The sequence below is a fragment of the Temnothorax longispinosus genome, chromosome 4 (assembly GCF_030848805.1).
Source record: "Temnothorax longispinosus isolate EJ_2023e chromosome 4, Tlon_JGU_v1, whole genome shotgun sequence".
In the NCBI taxonomy this organism is placed as follows: domain Eukaryota; kingdom Metazoa; phylum Arthropoda; class Insecta; order Hymenoptera; family Formicidae; genus Temnothorax; species Temnothorax longispinosus.
The window spans coordinates 4,250,031-4,257,960 of record NC_092361.1 but is presented as its reverse complement, the minus strand read 5'-3'; the positions used below and the strand labels follow the sequence as shown (position 1 = coordinate 4,257,960).

At 33.9% G+C, this 7,930-nt stretch overlaps 2 pseudogenes; both read right to left on the bottom strand.

Moving 5' to 3' along the window:
- Positions 1-428: 428 nt before the first annotated feature.
- On the bottom strand, positions 429-2,192 carry LOC139811780 (uncharacterized; annotated as a pseudogene).
- A 2,790-nt stretch (positions 2,193-4,982) lies between these two features.
- On the bottom strand, positions 4,983-7,512 carry LOC139811753 (BTB/POZ domain-containing protein 7-like; annotated as a pseudogene).
- Positions 7,513-7,930: the final 418 nt, after the last annotated feature.

The window sequence follows — 7,930 nt, the reverse complement described above, 5'->3', positions numbered from 1 at the left end:
TATTGCAAAGCCGTTTTCAACACATTCTCTCATGTTTACTTATTTATTAACAAATTGTTTACTTAAAAATTATTATAAACAATTAGAAAAACATTATATTCGTTCTACTCGTCGTCTTATTTCAACTCAAAAAATGTTTTTAAAAAATTTATTCACATTATTTATAACATTTATTTAAACATACAGTGCATCTTTTGACTATTTTTCACACCATCTCTGAGCCAATACTGCAATGGTGCGTTTTTTTATCGGCGGAAAACCATATTTAGTGAAACACCCCTTTGAATTTATGGGTATCGATTTAATTGTTTTGTGTATAAGGATTCAGTATTTTCGGCCCGAACCAAATAAAATAGTTGCATTATCAAGAAATATGAAAAATGAAAAATTTTCGACTCGGTTCGATTATTTTTAGGGGGTAAACCACCCCCTGTATTTGAAACAAAAATTTAAAAAATGCCCAGATAATTGCAAATTTTATTCAAAAATTTTGAAAAAAATATATGTTACACTCGCATCCAAAACAAAAGTGAGACTGTTTGAGGATTTAAGGGTGACCACCCTTTTATCGAATTTCTTACGTAACATTTAAATTTATCCCGAAATAATGGTAAACAGTTTCATTTATCGTCAAATTAATTAATATTTACAAATTAGTCTGATCAACCCTTCAATTCTATAAGGGGGTGAGGGAAAACCTACCCTTAATAAGAGTAAAAAACCAGGATCGCGGCCCTTAGCATTACCCAGGATCACGACGGGGACGTGACCGCGTGGATCCCATTTTATTTTATTTTCTTTTTTTTTGTTTTTTTGTTTTTTGTTTTTTTTATTTGTTTATTGTTTTGTAATTTTGTTGTATTTTTATTTGTATGTTGTTTTTTAATTTTTATATTTGTATTTTAACAATTTTAAACAAACTTAAATTAATTAAATGTTACATTATAAGTAACTTTAGTGATATTAATTAATGGCTATTCTTTATAGTCTTTACAATAATGAGGGACGCTTTGATTGCTGGGATCAAAAAAGTGAGTAAAACATATATAATGTGTACACCAAGCACACCTAATTAAAGCATTATCTTCACAATACTTGCAGGATGTATCACAATTTTCAAAACAGTATTGGACAGGAGTCTTGCATTTAGGTGGTTTTTCTTGAATATACCCACTTTTATACCATGCATATTTAAACATGTTTACAAATCTGGCTGAAGAAAACTGGTTATGAATCAGCGACTGAAGTTTTAATACATTGTTTCTTGCATGTAAATTGATATCAAAGCCATACAAAATAACCAGATCTGAAAAATGTTTTAAAAAATTTTTTCATGGTCTGAAACCATAAACATCTAGGGGTTGAATCATACCAGTTGTCCCAGCAGGAATTGTAAAAATATTGACATCTTTGCCTTCTAGACAAACGTTGTCAATATTTTTCTTTGTTTGTCCTGTCCACGAATCTAAACATAAAACCGATTGTTTATCAATCACAGATAAGTAAATATCTTTGTACCATTGAACTGCCAGGTCAGATGATAATTTCCCAGATTTTGAAGGTACTACGACAATATTTTCTGCTTTATATATGTTCATTTCAACAACAGGTCCGAACTGCCCACCCGTTTCTTGTAAAACAATAAATAAAGGCGACTTGAGTAATCCACTAGCTGATACAATCGGTTGTATGGTATAGCTATGTGTTAATGAATTCTTCGATTGTGTTAAACATTCAACTTTTGCTGTTCCTTTAATAGATAATGTTCGTCCTGCATGTGATTCATAATTAAAACCAGACTGATCTGAATTATAAACATTGTCAGCTCCTAATAATGAGATTTGCTCCCTAATTTTGGATACAAATTGATTTGCTTCTTGTACTAAATCACCTTTCTTTGATAAGAGCGTTTGGGTAGTGAATTTATTAATTTTTCTGGATACGATTCCGTGTTTTATTTTAAAATTGTGAATCCACTTTGATGAAGCCGTGAAAAGTTCTCGAGGTAGTTTTACTTCATTTCTTGCATTTAAAGACCATCTCTTAATATCAATATCATGAATTGGTATTAACTTCAAATGTGCATTTTGAAACTGTTTCATGACATATTTGCTAATTTCCAATAATTTTTCGTTTCTTGTGGAATCAAGGAACTCGTGATACGTGACTTGTGACATGTGGCAGAATCTCGCCAATATTTAAATGATTCCACGATTTAAATCCCATTGAACACATTTGGGACGAAATGGAATGACGATTAAAGCAGCCGTATAATCTGAACCAATTGGGAGAAGCGCTTAGGCAAATTTGGCGCAAAATTCCACAAAGCGCAATTGAAAGATGCATAAACATGCAAGAGCAATTGCAAGCAGTAATTAATCAGAGAAGAGGTAATACACAATTTTAAAGGCACGCACGCGCACGTACACACACGCACACATGCACAGCAGAGAGGGTTTGGAGTCATTTAAATACTGCAGAAATGACGAGCTGCGGAGTCCTTATTTCTGCTGTGACACACACACACACACACACACACACACACACACACACACACACACACACACACACACACACACACACACACACACACACACACACACACACACACACACACACACACACACACACACACACACACACACACACACACACACGATGTGCAAAATCCGACCGACAACCTCCACGTGGTGCACATTGGTTAATGCTAATGTCGGCGATAAATGTCATTTTTTCAAGAAAAAAAGGGTTAACTTCAACATTGTGTAAATTGGTCAAAAAAAATTGTAGGAAGATTTTAAAAAAAGCATTTTGTAGGTAAAATGTTACAGTTTGTGGTATTTGTATTGAATTTTGTGAAAAAAATTTTTTTATCAAACTGCAGAGTGTTAAAAATGTGTAATTTTAAGGAATAAATCAACATTTTTAATTTTAGCACCAAACAAGAAAGACAGAAAAATTTTTTATTGTCACCGATACCACGTTACAGCTGACATTTTGAGCTTTAAAATGCTTTTTTGTTGTTTGTTCTACGATGATTTTTCATCGAGTTACGTCATTTTTTCTAAAAAATACAGGGTTTGCTTCAAAGTCGTGTAAATCGGTCAAAAAAAATCGTAGGAAGATTTAAAAAAAAAAAAAACATTTTGTAGGTAAAATTATGTAGTTTATGAAACGTTAATTGAATTTTTTGAAAAAAAATTTTTTAATTGAGTTTCAAGTAGTCAAACATAAGTTAATTTTAAGGAACAAAACAATGTGTTCTTTTTTAAGGCGTACAACAGAGAAAATAAAAAAATTTTTTAAATCCACCGAAAGTGCGTTAAAGTTGAAACTTCAAGCTTCAAAATGCTTTTTTAGATTTGTTTTACGATAATTTTTCGCCGACTTACAGCAGTTTGAAAATAGCCTAATTTTTAGGGTTCATGAAGTGTTCCCTATTTTTTTTGTACGAGTGTATATATAACATTGTAATATTTTGAAATTTTTTAAATTTACTTCGTACACATTCAAATGTTAAATTTTTCTTTTTACCAGACTTGGATGACTTTGACAACAAAATTGTGTCTCATGTCTACATAAACGGCACGTACACACAGAAAAATATAAACTACCTGCAAGTTAATATTACTTGATTCAAGTATTTGATAAGTTCATATATGAGCAAATCTACCATAAAGTCGTCATAAGTATCACATTTACTCAAAACATATTCTAGATCTTAGCAAGTTTAGTACTTGAAACAAGAATATTAAATTAATACGAACATTTTGTTTACTTACAATATAGAGTCCACGGAAGAGAAGCATATACTTCAATAAAGATATTACATTTTCTTGAGAGAAGTTTATCCGTTATTTGAATCAAGTAAAAATTTTATTCATCTAGAATAATCGTTTACTTCAAAAAAAAATTTGTATTCTTGATGATTACAATTAATATTATTTTTATTTTTTTAATTTTCTTTAATTCTTTAGTTCTTAGGAATGTAGGTTAGGAGGTTTTCGTGCGCGGTGCGGAGGGGTAGTACTTACAGTTTAGAATATAAAAATTCCTGTCTTCAGGTGGACTTGAACCCGGTTCCTCGTGGTTATGAGTCTGACACTTTATCACTAGGCCACATCTCTGATCATATTCTTAGTGTTGCAGTATCTAGTTTTCACAGAAGTAATTTATTGATTTCAAGTATTTCATAATCTTACCTAAAGAATCAGTAAATATTCAAATCAAGCTTATGTGGCTTTTCTTAGATAAAGTTTACAGAATATATTTGAAATTAATGAATCACTTTCTGTCAAAACTAGATACTGCAGCACTAAAAATATAATCATAGATGTGGCCTAGTGATAAAGTATCAGACTCATAACCACGAGGAACCGGGTTCAAGTCCACCTGATGACAGGAATTTCAATATTCTAAACTGTACCCCTCCGGACCGCGCACGAAAACCTCCTAACCTAGAAGAATGTCGTTCTACAGCCAAGTATTTCATATTCTTACCTAAAAAATCAGTAAATATTCAAATCAAGCTTATGTTGCTTTTCTTAAATAAAGTTTCGAAATATACTTGAAAGAAGAATAAATTCTTCTTTTAAGCACATGATGATAAGCTTTTCTAATACTTATGATGAGTATATTAAGAAACTAATATTAAGAAAATATTCTTTGTTAAAGAAAACTGTTACTCAAACCAAATAAAATAAAATGAGTAATTGCTTTTCTTGGCTATAGAATATTTTTCTGTGTGTATGGATGTCCATACGCTAACTGTCGATGTCCGTACGCTAATAAATATCTTAATAAATATCTTATATATCCAATATCCGATATATATGGATATATATCGGATATTTTGATATTTATATAAATATCATGATATTTTCGAACCCTAGAGCAAAATAAAATGTTGATTTAACATTTTATTTAACAATTAAATTATTATCACCTTGATTTCTTCGTAATACGGCATAAATAGCCTTGGTCGCACAAAAAATCCATTTTTCTTTCCGCCTCTTATCCAAGCATTCACCTTCAAATTATCTCTTTCGTCTTCTATCATGTGACTTGGTGGGGTTGAAACCAGTCCTCTCCTAATAGCCTAAATTATCAATATAAAAAAATATATATTAACAAGAAATATATTTACTTTTAAATAATTTAAAAATGTTTTGTGAGAAATATACCTGCAATGTGTTAATGCTTCGCTATTCGTCGGCAATATATGATCTATTCTGACAAGCGGCAAAAGTTCACTTAGTATTTCCCGCAATTCGATGTCGCTGAGATCTCTTTTCTTAATACCCTTTCTCGTCACCGAGTGCACAGTATGGCTAAGCAAATTAGGTTTCCGATCCTCCATTCAACGTACTAATTCGTGTTCGCCCCACTTGAGCACTGCCTGCAGTACTTGATCAAGTTTGCTCGCTTGTATTATAAAAAATGGCTCTGTAAAACATTTGCTAAGCAAGGGCGTGATCTAACTGATGAAGAATCAAGGACGAAGCAATTGGCTGAAATTCCCTTAAGTAATGTAACGCTTGTCTGTGCACCCATGCTGATCCATGAGGTTGACTGCCCCACCTGCACGTAATGTACCTTTTTTTAGTAACAATCTAATTTCTAATGGCTGTAAAAGATCTATTAGTAATCAGATTTACTTGAGAACAGTCGGTAGTGATTCCAAGGTGAGATACTCTAAAATAAGATCCTCGCAGCCTTGCGATAATATATCCGTCCAATCTGATACAATTCCATCGCTTCCTCTAATGGGCTTGCTCGCATTCGGCCCATATGTGTCAGAGCTTGAACCTGTAAATTTAAACAAAAGTATTAACGTATAAAATTAACGTATATCATGTAATGTACGGAATATTTCTATGTTAAGATTTTCTTACCTCTCACAAACTACCAGCACTATTTCCATAACCGCTTCCTTTCAGTATTAATAACAAATCAACGGTATCTAGATACACAGCATGTAGCAATACTCTGGCATATCGTTTAGGTATCACGCTTTCGTCCAACACTATTCTAGTAGATATGTGAAGCGCCCTTTCTGTATGATCCTCGCCCGATCTAGTCCGTCTTTGTATTAAATTGCTGAAGAAAGGAGTATCGGAAAGTATCGCTTTGTGACATGGCAGCTCTAATTTGGGGCGAAATCCGTACTCCGAGCTTCCTCTATCCGGTCTTTGATAATCACTGTCCGATGTGAATACGAGAGCGGCGTCCGCATAATCACCGGTATCCAGCAAATATCTGAGATCATGTTCCAGTGGATTTGGAGTTCCGAACTCTTCTCCGAGTCGCCGGAGTAGGTTCGCTTCCAAAATCGCATCGTGCGGACAAATATCACCAGTGTAAAGATATTGTAATAACGCTGAGAACATCTGCACCTCGAGATGCGGAGTCCGTAGCGCCAAACATATTCTAGCACCATATCCTGCAATTTTTTATGAAATGTACATATAATGTGTGAACAATATAACAGCATCTCGTTTAATATTAATTTTCAAATTGTAAAAGAAAAATTGCCATGAAAATTTTTTATTGGTTTATAAAGAGAATGTAAACTATCGTTAAAATATATACCAGGACAACCAGCCAACAAATCCCTAAAGTATGGGCATCTGGCGGAAAGCACGGCTCTATGAACGGGAAAACACGCTCCTCTATATACAAGATCCACATCGGAGCAATGTTTGTAATCATATAACATCGACAGATCTTGCTTAGAAGTAGCAGCTGGCGGTCTAGCTAATTCGGCTTGAACATGAAGATTTTTCAACGCAGCTAACGCCTCATACTCTTCAACCAAGCTGTCGCTTCTAAGTGACTCCATGTGGACACCAGGTCTCTAATATAAGAGATATTCTACCATGATCACACGCTTTAGAGGAGCGGCGTCTCCTAATAAATTTCTTGCGCAGCGTCGCAAATCCTGTCATCTTCTTCTTTATCTCTCTATTCATGAATAAACAACTATAGAAAGTTTGATGTGCGATCAAATCTATAACTCTCATCTATCAATCATTAGGTATCTACTTATATATTATAAAATATGATACAGCATATTACTTTTATTGTTTAAACTCATTATTTCTCTGCATTTCTTATTTGAGATAATACTCTTAAAGATAGTCATTGTTCAAAGCTTTACGCGCTTCGTAAAACACGAACTAAATATTTCTTTTATTATTTAAAAACTTAAGCGCTAAGCAAAATGACATTACGAATATTGCAAATTGTATAAAACGTTGATAATATGTACCTAACTGCAATGCCATGTTGTTCCGGACTACTTGACGCCGAGAGTCTGGCTGCTTGGACCGAATCTCCACCTACACTGGTGATGCTTGATGATGCAGAAGCACCCATTCTATGTGTCATGTGAGAGGCATCACCAAGCTGTCATCTCATGAACCAGGAGTCCCTTTTTCAGTATTATCTATACCCCTTATGCGTCTGCGTTGTAACACACACGGTGTCAAAATACGAAATACATTCATTGCTCACCCAGACGACAGCCTAAAACAAATAAGTGGAGCATATATTAGCGATAAACATGTGAAGAAGCACGGAAGTGATTGATTCTAAGATTCACGAACGTTAACTTCTCAATAATTGTTATTTCTTGTTTCTTGGATAGATTTAAATAGAAGAATTAAGCTAAATATACTTATATCCATAAATTATCGTTTTAAATATCATTTCTTTACTTCAGTTCAAAAAGAACAAGCATAAATAGCGAAAAGCTGGAAAAGCAGAGAGAGGAATACGGAGAGTGAAAAGGGATGAGCGAAAAGGGGCGAGAGAAGAGCGTAGAGAGTGAAGATCGGTGAAAGGATAGAGGAGGGAATGGGCCGAGTGGAAGGCGAAGAGAGCAGAGGGGGAGAGTGGAGAGAGGTGAAGACAATGGATACGAAGGAAA